A 13,363-nucleotide genomic window follows, 5' to 3' on the forward strand; every position below is an offset into this window, starting at 1 on the left:
ACGTTGTTGATTTTTAAACACGTGTTTGATTATTTGTCTTATTAAAAAAATTATATAAATGTATAAGATATAAATCATGCTTAAAGAACTTTAAGTGATTAAACAATTAACAACAAAATAAATTATAATTACATAATTTTTTTAATATGATGAATGGTCAAACGTATAACAAAAAGTTAATGACGTCATCTATTAAAATACGGAGGTAGTATTAAATAATTTTAAACTTTGAAATTATTAAATCATGAAAATACTATGATTGTATGATGGAGAGGCTAAACCATGGTTTATAAAAAATTCGATGATTATCACTCAGTTACCGCAATAACCACCATCTCCAGTTAGTCCGATTCGTATTTAGAAACGGCTTGATATATACATAGGCTAAGATTAACCGCTTGATCTAGTCTACGGTGGAGAATTGTATCCATAGTTTTGACAGATATGCGACTATGATTTTATTTTCTCGAATCATGAGAACTTCTCGCTTTTCTGATTAATGTAAAATTTTCTAGCTTGTCAGGATTAATATGAGGACTTGTAGTAGGAGAGACTCCAATTAGTACAAAAGAAATATTTGCTTGAACATAGTACTTGCACTAATATAAATTATTTCTATCTTTTGTTTTCTAACTAATTCATGTTTATCCTGAAACGTACTTACAGTAACATTTTTATAGTTCTTCACAACTATTTGCATATTACGTTTGAGGAGTAAAATAGTTCTACGTAAGCATAAGCCTAGCTAACGTAAATATGATGCATATGCTAAAGCGACGGGAAGTGGCGCATGTGCGTCGAGCATACACATGTACACAGCTATGCTTAGACTAGTATGCACTTTCATGGAGCTAGATAGCAGCTCTGCCTGCCGAAAGCTTAGGTCGATCCGTAAAAGGGAGTAGACACATACATATTTATCAGTGGCTCACATGCATCGATCGATCGAGAATTCGAGATCGTCAAGAGATCAGAGAGGAATATGGATCCGGCTGTGCAGGCTCTTCGTCAATCATGGGCAAACTCGTTCCCATTTTTGATCAAAATTCAGAATGAATGCAGAAGATAGATGATAGATGGGACGATGGTCACAGTCTGGCCGGTACGTCGTGATGCATCGAATCAATTTTGGAAGATGTTATGTATCTGTTTGGATGGAAAGATGGTTGTTAGGTTTGCCTGTTTCACCGATTGGCAGGGATTGTCTAGAGCTTGCTGGCTGGCTGGGAATTCAAGCACATATCACACGCTATTTGCAAGCTGCGGCCGCGTGCGATATATGCTGCTACCTTGTGTATGGGCAGAAGATACATTATTTTGTAATTTTACCAAAGTTGCACCTAGCTATGGACTGAACATTCGTGCTTAGTATATTTTTTTACTCACTCTGTCACAAAATAAACCAACTTTTATATATACATGTATCAAGATTTACATACATCGAGATTCGGGAATATGCTTCTTTTTATATACTATATACAATGTTTGTTTATTAATTAGGAAGTTGTGAAGAAGTTAATGTTTTTCAACAGTTCTTTTCACCTTTAATTTAGGGAGTAGTAACATAGTAATAAGATGGAAAAGTAACAAATACCGTTAATTATATTTAGTGCCTCCATAAATTATTTTTTGTTTCAACTCTTGTACTCCCTCCGTCTTCTAATATAAGGGATTTTGGCATTTTGCTTGCACTGTTTAACTATTCGTCTTATTTAAAAAAATAGAACTATTATTTATTTTACTTGTGACTTACTTTATTATTTAAAGTACTTTAAGCATAACTTTTTATTTTTTATATTTACATAAATTTTTTTAATAAGACGAGTGATCAAACAGTGCGAACAAATGTCAAAACCTCTTATATTAGGGGACAGAGGGAGTACAAGACTCCAAATTATCAAAACCCATGCTTAGTTTGGCAGACTCACATGCATGTTTAGTTACAATGAGACGTCGTGTACGTACTGTTTACTTTCTGAAAGACTAAACTGTATGCGATCGACAGGCAGTTAGCCAATAGCTAGCTCTACACACATCCTTATTTCTGAAAAATCTTACTATTTACAATACTCTGTTAAACAAGCATACCCTCCAATCATTTTAGACATAAGTCATATTTTAGCTTATATATGCGCGCGAAGGACTAATTAAGAAAGCAGACAAAATAAATAATTTTATGCACTTCATTTTTACCATATAACGAAAAGATGTGTCACTTTAATCAAAAGAATAAAGGTATTTGTCTATTTATATTGTAGGGACGATGGAGGGGAAAAACTAACTTTTAAGAATGCTAAAAAGTAAAATGGCTCATTATCACCTAAGCACATGGTTTCCATATTTTATAACGTTCGCTATATCTGTTTCTGTAAACCAGATTTGCATTCAGTCAAATTTTCACCTTCCATTTTAATATATAATTGTAGTAAAGCGTATAACCTTTAGACACATATCTAGCTCTAATATATATGCTGAAAGAAAATGTTGATCGTTCGTACATATATCCATGTGCCTAAATGCCTAAAGGTCAATCTATCATCGAATATGTGTGCATCGCAACAAAACCTTATTTCCGAAGGAAATGAAAAAAAAGCAACCGGTGTATGATAGGCCTGCATGTATATATATGTGCCCATGGACCCTAACACCTCTTCCAACCAAGATTCCATCCAACCTACTACTTAACCTACATGTGTCACTCTAGGAAGCCCCTGTCTGCTGCATTTTAGGGCTTTTTGTTCTTGTGGTACCATCTAGGCCAGCTAGGCCAGCTAGCTCGCTCCTTTACAATGCACAAACTAGTATTGTACATGTTTCAAAATATAAGTATTTCTAGATTATTTAGCAAATACTACGTACGGTCAAGAAAAAAATATATTATCTTTCAGTCGTCTTAGGGATCAAATTTTGAAGTTTGAATAGCTTAGATTTCCCTTCCAAGCACGCGATTGACTGAAAATATATAGGCTTATGTATATTGTAACCCGTGCATAAAACATGTATATTATGACAAAAATTTAAATTTCAGAAATGCTTATAGTTTGGAAAGGTAAAGTGGCAGCAGAAATGCACCAAATTAAAGATGTGGACGGCAGGCGCGGAAAGATGTGTAGTGCAACCGTGAGTGACTCATCGATCGCATGGAATACAAATGATCGATCGATCGATGGAGATAGATAGAGGCGATCATATCATTGGAGAGGCTAACTAGAGTAGCAAGCAAAAAGGCTGCAGGCTAGATACGCGCATGCATGCAGCGCCACTAGCTAGTGCATATGATATTATGGGTGAGCTGAGCCCTTGGTAGGCACATGGTATCGATGCCCTCGGCCGGCATGGAGAGAGACAAGAGCTGGACTTTCTAGTGAACAAGCCGGTGCAACCTCTTCAAATTAGAGATACAGATATATATATATATATATATATATATATATATATATATATATATATATATATATATATATATATATATATATATATATATATATATATATATATATATATATATAAAGCATATGATTGTGATCGATACTGATCTGGAAAAGAAGTTCATGGATATATAATTCATTGTGTACATATCTTAACCATTACTAAAAATTCCGTCATTTATATATAGGTTCAAAGAAAAAAGTGGCATCGTCTATCTCTCAGCAAATGGTTGATTCACATTTTTGCCATTTTATTGGACTCTTTTTCAATAAGATTTAGCTCTAGCTAGATCCATTTGGAACGGGCAAAATTGTCACTATTCCTTTTCAGTGGTTGAATGAGGTTTTTAATTACCATACCAAGTGTGGGGGTAAACAAAACCATTAATTACGTGGAATTCATATAAAATTTCAAAGTTCCAAACAAATCGATGTGCTTTCTCAATAAGTGTACACGAATTTAAGCTCAATTTTTTTTCTGGCATCATAGACATTGAATTTGTATCAACATAAGGACCATTTCCTTCTCTTTTTTTTTGGCACTCCCAAATCGACACCGACACCAACCCTTCCATATCGATCAGCTAAAAAAAAGTTATTCCCGTGAAAAGAGTAGGTCTTTCCTATCGATCGATCAATAGTCAGAGTCAGTGAAAAGAAGTATATTATGCATCCACGGACAAACAAGGACAACGGCGAAGGGGGCCTGAGATCAGGGCAGGGGTGGGTTTCGGTGGGAGGTTTTGCTCAACGATTCACAGTGGAACGGGTGACCTCAACGATTCTTAATGGAACAGGTGCAGGAAATGACAAATTTTTTTTCAAAGAAGACAATATTATTTTAATAAAAAAATAAATAATGTATGAGCTTGAAAAAAATTTCATGCCATCCCTAATCTCTTTTTGGAGGAAGGCACCCACCCTTCCCCTGCCACTCCCCCTCCCCAACCCAAACCATTCCATTTCTTTCTCCTTTCCTTTTTCTTCTCTTTTATGTTTGCTTTTATCACCATAGCTACAGATATCATGCGAAATATCCTTGTGGAGGCCTTTCATTGCTCCTTCTACCATCGGATGTCTGGATCGACAACGTTAGTTCATGGATGACGCTGTAGCGACTCGCTAGTGCTAGGGCATGTGGAGTTGTAGGCGGTGTGGCAACTCGATGGGGCCATGGCATCGACAGTGTGGTGACCTTAACGATGCATATTGCCGTCGTCTGCGACATGTTCGGCTGGCTCACCCCCGTTGCATTGGTGTACGCAAGGCCACGGCTTCGGCTTCACAATGTTTTGTGACAATAGTATTGTGCAACACACATTGTGTATGAGGAGCGGTTTGTGCAATGGTGAAAACCCAGTCAGATTCTAACTGATTTTGATGATGGCAATGCTCTCAGGTGTTGTTTTTCTCCTTGGAGGCATCATCATTACACCCCATCCCTCAGCACTGGTCTACAGGTGAAATTAAACCATGCTTTGTTTGTTTAGACGGGCGGCTGTAGAGGCTCACGTCATATTCTTCATGGAGATGTGATCACTTTGTAGGATGTGTGCGGCAATTAATGGCTATTTTTGGATCGGCTTTGATGACTGTCATGGTGGCAATATCTAGCCGAACGACTGATTTAGTACTCAGTTATTCTCCGCCGTTATCTTCGTTTTTAATCATGTTGTGATTTTCTAAGTCGCAGTCTTTGATACAACCTCTATACTAATAGAACGTAGTTTCTTTAAAATAAAGACCATAACAATTTCATTATCTCTACTATTATAAAAATTGAAGATGTTTCCACGATCTATCATCCGTGTTTGAGTCGGTTATACAAATTGAAGATGTTTCTGCGGTTCGTCATTCGTGTTTGAGTCGGTTATACAAATTGAAAATCTGTTTAAAAAAACTCGCATGCTAACTTGAGACGATCGGACTCCTAACTGCAGCTCATGATTTTCTAAAAAAATATATATCCAAGCGAACTCCCAAAATAAATTTAATCTTAACTAAACCATATAATAATAATAAAAAAAAATTAAAATAGACTTCACCTGTTGCAACGCACGTATATTTTTTCTAGTTAAAGAAAAGAAAGGCACCCAAAGTAAGCCGAAGATGCACGCACATGACGAGGGGTTGTGCACCACTTCTTGTTAAAATTCCCCGTGATCATCTTCTTTCCTAGTGCCAATTCAGCATGGAATAACGTACGATGACGACGCGCATCAACCGGCCGGCACACCTGGTTCTATTGGCGAAAAGCAATGTAGGTATGCAATATATCGCCGCGACACGACGAGACGTAACGACGATCTATCTCATATAGCTATATATTCGTGACATGCATGCTACATATTGTGTACGTCAAGTACGTGTCGCTGTTCTGGGCTAGCTAGGGATCGATCGAGTACAATATATATTAGCTTCCTCCAAGAAATAAATTAAGCTCAATATATATACGTACTAACGTACGTTGGTTACCTTAAAATTAAACTAACAAACATATATTATAAATATTTGGAAAAGAAGGTAGTATATATATAATAATCTAGCTTGGACGTATTGCTAAGTCTATAACGGCTAACTACACATATCCACTAGATGGTACCACAAATGAATAAACGCAACCTAGAAATGGTAAAAAGAACATCTAATTAAACTGGAAATTGAGTTTTTACCTCACTATCGTTTCACAAAAGGAAAATGATACACGTAAAAAAAATTTTTACAAACACATGTGTGTTAAAAAAAATTGATGTGGTACATTAATTAAATCTTGATTGAATTGTGATTGAATCTTGGTTTTTCACGCCCATTAATTAAATCTAAGTGTTGAGATATTAATTGTTAGTAAGAGCTTAGATAGTTTTTTTTTTCCCAAATACATACTTCCTCCATCTACTTTTGATAGTCATATTTCATCTTGGCACACAGACCAAGGATAAGAAATTCTACTTATCATCTATTTAAACATGCTACTAGTCATTCCTCGTAAACAAGCGATTCATTAATATTTATATTTCTCGATACCCATATAGCCAATCATGTGTGGAAGAATGGAGAGTCACGCATTAAATTCAAGAAAGTTATTAAGAGGATAGGTTGTTGGATTAAAATATGGCTATCAAAAATAAATTTTTCAGATTTGAAAATATAACTATCAAAAATAGATGGAGGGAGTACTTCGCAAAAAAGAAGTATTTTAAAATAGATGAAGGATAAAATTATTGTTGTTGCAGATTATTTACTTGATTATAGATAAATTAAATATTTTAATAAATAGTTTAAATGGTCTGTAGAAATGTTTAAAAAATATATATATTTGATGCGTGAAATAAATAGTCCATTTCAACGATTCGTAAATAATTAATAAAAAAAAGGGAGCCTAATTAATCACATTCCTAGTAGCTAGCTAGTACATCTACTGATGCATATTTAATCAAGGTAAAAAGCATGCATGGTTAAAATACGAATTCCATTTCACAGGAGAGAATGTGCCTTAATTGTCATAACCAACACAGCGTATTTATAATTAATTGGTGCGTCAAACAGTGATGACCTGAATTATTGATGTGACATACAACGCAACAACTAACTGAGTGGAGCGATTAATTTACACGCAGTGATTGTTACCGAACGATCTATATATAATGTACATTTATGCAAAGGTTGTGGAACGATTCTGTATTCACTCAGTAGAAATTCCTCCATGTTTATAGAAAAGAAGTACAAATAATGGAGAATAAGATCCTGGATCGCAAAGAAAAAAAAAGGGGAGGGCATATTATTTTTATTTTATCCATAGCACAAACAAGACTACACCCTATAGAGGTTACTGTAAGAAGTGGAAGTAATAAGTTCATATTACGCTTTAATTTACCCACTTATGAGATCAATTGATTATATATTGCAGCCATTATTTGGAGCACTTTATTCTAAAGAACACCCAACTAGTTACTGCAATTATTTGCACGGTGCTAAAGTGTCCCATCGGTCTATCGCAAAAGTTCCGGAGAGACGACACAGGATGATTAGAAATCAATAGCACACGTGTGACACCTGATTGCCAAGTGAACGATGACTTGGTTAAAATACACAAAATCATATTGAATGGAATTAAGAAATATTTGGAAAATGAAAATTAATTGCCGCACATGGTAAAAATCTGTAACTTCGTATCACCAAAGTATTTAATTTATGTTTGACTGTTAATACCCCGACCCAAAAAAAAATAATAAACACTGTTACAAAAACGATTTTCCTACAGAGAGATTGCGGAAGGATCATAACTAGTCCTTTGGAAAAATCATCCTCCCATATTTGCGTGCAGATCCTTAACAGGACCGCACGTGAAAATCGATTTTCGCAGGCGGGCTTCTTAAGAATCCGTACACAAAAATAAGCCTATTTTTGCAAGCAAACCTCTTAAGAGGGCGCACGCGGAAATTGATTTTCACCTGCGGGCATCTTAAGAGCGCTGCACACGAAAATACCCTCCCTCCTTTTTCCCTATTAACACATCAAAAATTCCATCCTTATATCTTCCCTCCAACTCTCTCACCTCCTTATCATTATCCTCATTCTTATCCTCACCTCCAACTCTCTCTCCTCTCCTCTCACACACTCACACGGCGGCAGGCGGGAGCTTGGCAGCGGGCGACAGCGGGAGGAGCGGGGCCCCGACCGCCCCCGCCGACGAGGAGGAGGTGGTCGGAGCGGAGGCAGACAACGGCCGTCCCCGCGCTCTCCCTGCGGCGGCGTCTCTCCACCGCTTGGATCCGGTGGCGGCGCCCCTCTCCGGCCCTCCCCCACATGGATCCAGTGGCGGCACCCCTCTCCCGCCCTCCCCTGCGCGACAACAACGACGACGGCAACGGCGAGATGCGACAGCAACTAGGGTTTCGATTTTTTTTTCGGATTTTTATTTTCGCGTGCGGGCAACATAAGCACCTGCACGCGAAAATCCAATTTTCGTGTGCGGGTGCATCACTTGCACAAAGAAACCTGATTTTTGCAGACACTTCCGGGCAAACGTGCGCCACCTCCGCACGTAAAAATTATTTTTGCCTGCACAGAAAAACTGTTTTCGTAGTAGTGAAAGTACAGTATTTTTATACAAATGGAAAGGTAAGAACCACTTTATAGAATACAATCTTTGATTTTTTTTTCTTAAGAAAATATGAAGATCGGACATTGGCCACTAATAGATTCACACGTGTGTATCATGAGTCCTAGGGGTGAGTAACCGCATGCAAGATGTGTACATACATGCTGCATGTGACAACATAACCGGCTTATTTCGATGACATTAAAAATTTGAAGTGCACCAATATGCATGTCGCCTGGTATTGATATATTATTGAAATGCGTAGGTTGATGCTAGAATCTAATAAAGCGAGAGCGTTTATATTACTGTGATAGATCATGTGTATAATCAATATATGTATGAATAAAATTGGTTAGTGTTAGTGATCTGAAAATACAGTTGTGAAAGGGTGTTTGAGAGGCAACTGTTGGGAAATAATCTCTCAGCTAATTAAGGAAACTAGAGAGAATCACATAGCCCGTTTTCACCCGTTGGCCCGCGTGATTAATACGCGTAACTCATGATTAATTTCCTTAAAGCACGATGATCGGAAGCGCACAAAAATCCCATAAGGGCACGCCCCGACTCCCTTAACGCAAGTATAATAAAGGAAAGGAACTAAGACCGTAATTAGTGACGATCGATCCACGGCTTTCGCATAGTATGTTTATACTTATTTGAGTCAAGTTAGAAGATACTTATACTCTAACAATGGTTTCTTTGTTTTTATTCAATATATTTGCAGATGTTACTTGAGGTCAATGGAGCATAGTCGATGACAGGGAATGGAGCTAGACTCAAAGGAGAGGACGTTTTGAGGGTCAAGGATGTTATGTTTTATATAACATGTGTGCACGTGTTATGGAAAAGAGAGTCAATATCATATGATTCATATTATGTAACTAAATGTAAAAATTTGGGCACATCTATCTAGTCCCACATAATTCCGTCAAGATTTAGTTTGTTTGTAGTCAAAACACTCAAATTGTTTATGATGCATCTTATGCTCAAATTTATCATCAAAATAATTTAAAGTGACTTTAGGAATGTTTAATCAATTTAATTAACATATGAACTAAATTATTTTCTTAACTTCCTAAAACAATAGTTAGATTTAAGTTGTCAAATTTATCTTTTTGTAAAACTCCACGCCTCTAACTTATAAAACTGGTTGGAGAAGTGTGATGGTAGGGGCAAATATAATTCACATGCTCAGTTTTCACACACACACACAAAAAAAAAACTTTCCAAGTTTTAATAAAAGTGCATTGAGTGCTAAAATTTACAACTTTTATAGTAATTATTATAATTTTAATTAAATGTGCTAGATATTAATATGAAATTTAAAAAGTAAATTTTACAAAATTGCATGTATTTTGGTCCAAATTATCACAAAACTACAGATTTAATATGATTATCATAAAACTACAGATTTAACACTAAATTTATTATTTATCACAGAACTATACATTTAAGGGGAAATATTGCAAAACTACAGATTTATTAATAAAGTTTTTTTTTTACAAAACTATAGGTCTAATGTCATTGTAATCACAAATTCTTGGACATTTATAATTCGAACATATCATTAGTGCTAATAATTTAAACCCTAAAATATATAGTTTTGCTATAATTTTACTATTAAATATGTAATTATGCAATACTTAGCCTTAAACATGCAGTTTAGCGATAAATTTATTGTAAAATCTATAGTTCCGTGATACATTATCCTAAATTTGTAGTTTTGTGTTCATTTAACCAGAATATCTGTACTTTTATGAAATTTACTCAAATTTAAACGCTCTTGTGTTATATATTTGCAGATTGTTAGACCTATGGTTTTATCATAGTTTACCTACTCCAACGATATCTCATAATACTATACTGAGCAACTTCACATACTAAAGAAATGGAAAATGCTAAGTAACTTAAATTAACATTTACTGTATATGCTATACTACCACAATGTTATTCACAAACTGAAGAAAATGATGAAGGTGATAAAATATCTAAAAGAAAGCCAATCATTGAATACTTTAAATTTGTTATATTTGAAAGAAACAAGAAATGTGGAGAAGAGAATATATTCTTACAACCCAATCCAATACATATCATCTTTTATTATTGATTATGAGCAGCTTTCTCTTTTGCCTAATATTATCCATCGTTATCCAAATGTTAGATAGCATATATGGAAGGTCATCATCAACATGCTAAATATTCTTGTGACATGTGCATGGAAAACATTTTTATTTTAAAAGTCTGTAAAACACATTTAGGTTTAGGTATACTTATAAAATGATATTGCGCTATCTGACATAGGAGAAAAGTAACGTTCCCTATATATGAGAATATATGCCATTTAATTAATCAAAAGGATTGTTGATTAGAAAAAGTTCTTCAAGTTTTTTTTTTAGTGGAAGACTTTCAGTTGTAACTAAATTGTAAGTAACTTCATACATAGGTTATGGAGATTATAATGTAGTAATTACATGATAATTATACTATAGGTACCGTGCAATTATATTATAGATGTTATAATTGTATCTTAGTTGTACTACAAAGTTATATTTGAAATTTCTTTTTAAGAAAATGTGATTATTTTTAAGCAACTTCCTTATTCAAATGTAAAACATCGGATATATGTCTATATTATTAATTGCGTGTGGGGTGATTCGATATTTTGGACCAATTTTACCAAAAAGAAACAAGATTTTGAAATAATTTCTCATGTTTTATTTTTAAATATAATAAATATCTAAACTAAATAAAACAAACCGGAAAACACGGTCTAAAGTAAACAGAGTACATTAAACAAATCACATCATCAGGCATATATATAGATCCAATGCAATATGCCACTCTCTTAAAATTTTATTTTGTGGCCGTGAAGTTTTGAGAAAAAAAATTCTTCGGATATAATGGTATTTATTATTTACACCAAAAGGGTATAATTTAATAAATAGAGTAAAGTGTATAGGTGGTCCTTAAACCTGTAAGGTCGAGTCATCTAGATCCTCAAAATCTTAAAATATAAATCTATGTTATAGAACTTGTCAAAGTATCTAGGTTCCAAATCGACACAGTCTCTCTAGGATCCTATGTGGCGACGTGGCGTTAATGTGGCATGCCACATGCATGTGACGTGTCCTTTTTTTTTTCTTTTCTTTTTCTTTTTCGCTTTCTCCTCATTCTTCTTTTTTTTCCTTTCTTCTGCTCAGGTCCCAAAGAAAGGAGACGAAAGGAAAAAAAAACAGAAGGAGAAGAAAAGAAGAAAAAAAAGAGAAAGGAAATTTTTTTAAATGGGTCCTATTTTTGTTTTACTTAAAATGGGTCCTATTTGTTAGTCAAAATGACGCTACATCATGTCCGTGTGGCATGCTACATCAACGCCACGTAGGATCCTGAAGAGGCTGTGGCGATTTGGGATCTAGATGGCACACTATGACAAGTTTTGAGACTTGGATATGCATTTTAAGAGTCTAGGGACTTGGATAACACACCATTACATGTTTAAAGACCGTTCGTGCACTTTACTCTAAAAAATACACTCTTAACGGTATAAATACTATTAAGTTCAATAGTATACGCTGTTTTGGAAAAAATGTATTATGTATACGCATCACTTTAATAATATTATAGATCATTTAAAAAGGGATATTTTTAATTCTTAAACACATGGTCCATCATCTAAATTAATCTTAGCAGAGGCTCCCGAGTCCTCCAAATTAATCTTAGCTAGCTGTCTTATGTATAAGATAATAATGTGCGCACAATCACCTCTATGAATACACACACTCATGCCCTACTCCTATAAGGACCTCAGAAAGATTAGACCGTTATATTTTGAAATTGATAAAATCACCACAGTTGACCGATATGTCGTCTATCACTAAATGCAATAACTCATGTTAAATCTAGGATTTGAACCTGGGTAGGTTGGTTGCACCACAAGGAACCTAACCAGTTGAGCTACACTCACTTCGCGATATTTGACCTTTTCAATTATTATTAATATATTGTTCTCCAACTCTTAACTATTCATCACTATCACACAACAACACATCAATGACTTCTTTGACAGTTTGTAAATAACTTTTCCTTCGTTTAATATATATACCGTGGAGGTCTCCTCCACTGTGGTTTCATCAGAAAAAAACAACACATCAATGACCCCTCATCAATGTCAAATTGATAAAACCTAGCACTGATGATGGTTTTTAGCCCCAAAAAATAAGTTTGCGCTATACACATGCTTCACCCGACATTGATGAGGAGACATCAGCGTCGGGTCTTATATCATCCGACACTGATTGTTCGGCGAGACATCAGTGTTGGGTCTTGCCACTAACCGACACTAATGAGTAACACATCAGTGTCCGATCTACTATTAATTTGGAGCGAGATGACTAGACTCTTGGCCGAAAAAGACATCAGTACCGGCTATTCTGAAGACCCGGCACTAATGACCCCAACCATATTAGTGCTAATTTCAGATATATGAACTTAACCTTTTCATATAAACTTGGATTGCGACAAAGTTTATATGAAAATTGTAACTCTCGACAAGTTCTAAGATTCTGTAGTTGACTTTTTCATTTGAGTTATTTTATATACTCAAATTCAAGATTTAAATCTTGGTTAGGAATTTTCAAAAGGAAACATGTCTATTTGTTAACAAGATTGATGTGCAGGTGAGTTGGTAATGATAGGTGCATGTGAGGTAGAGGTATCGTGTTTGTATCCTTGCAATGACAAGAATTACATACAACATGAGGAAGGATGGTAGGAGTATTCAAAAATATTTCTTTTATTTTTTTAGCTTAAATTTTGAATTTGGATCCGGATTATCAGT

This window comes from Oryza glaberrima, chromosome 2 (assembly GCF_000147395.1).
Source record: "Oryza glaberrima chromosome 2, OglaRS2, whole genome shotgun sequence".
Lineage (NCBI taxonomy): Eukaryota > Viridiplantae > Streptophyta > Magnoliopsida > Poales > Poaceae > Oryza > Oryza glaberrima.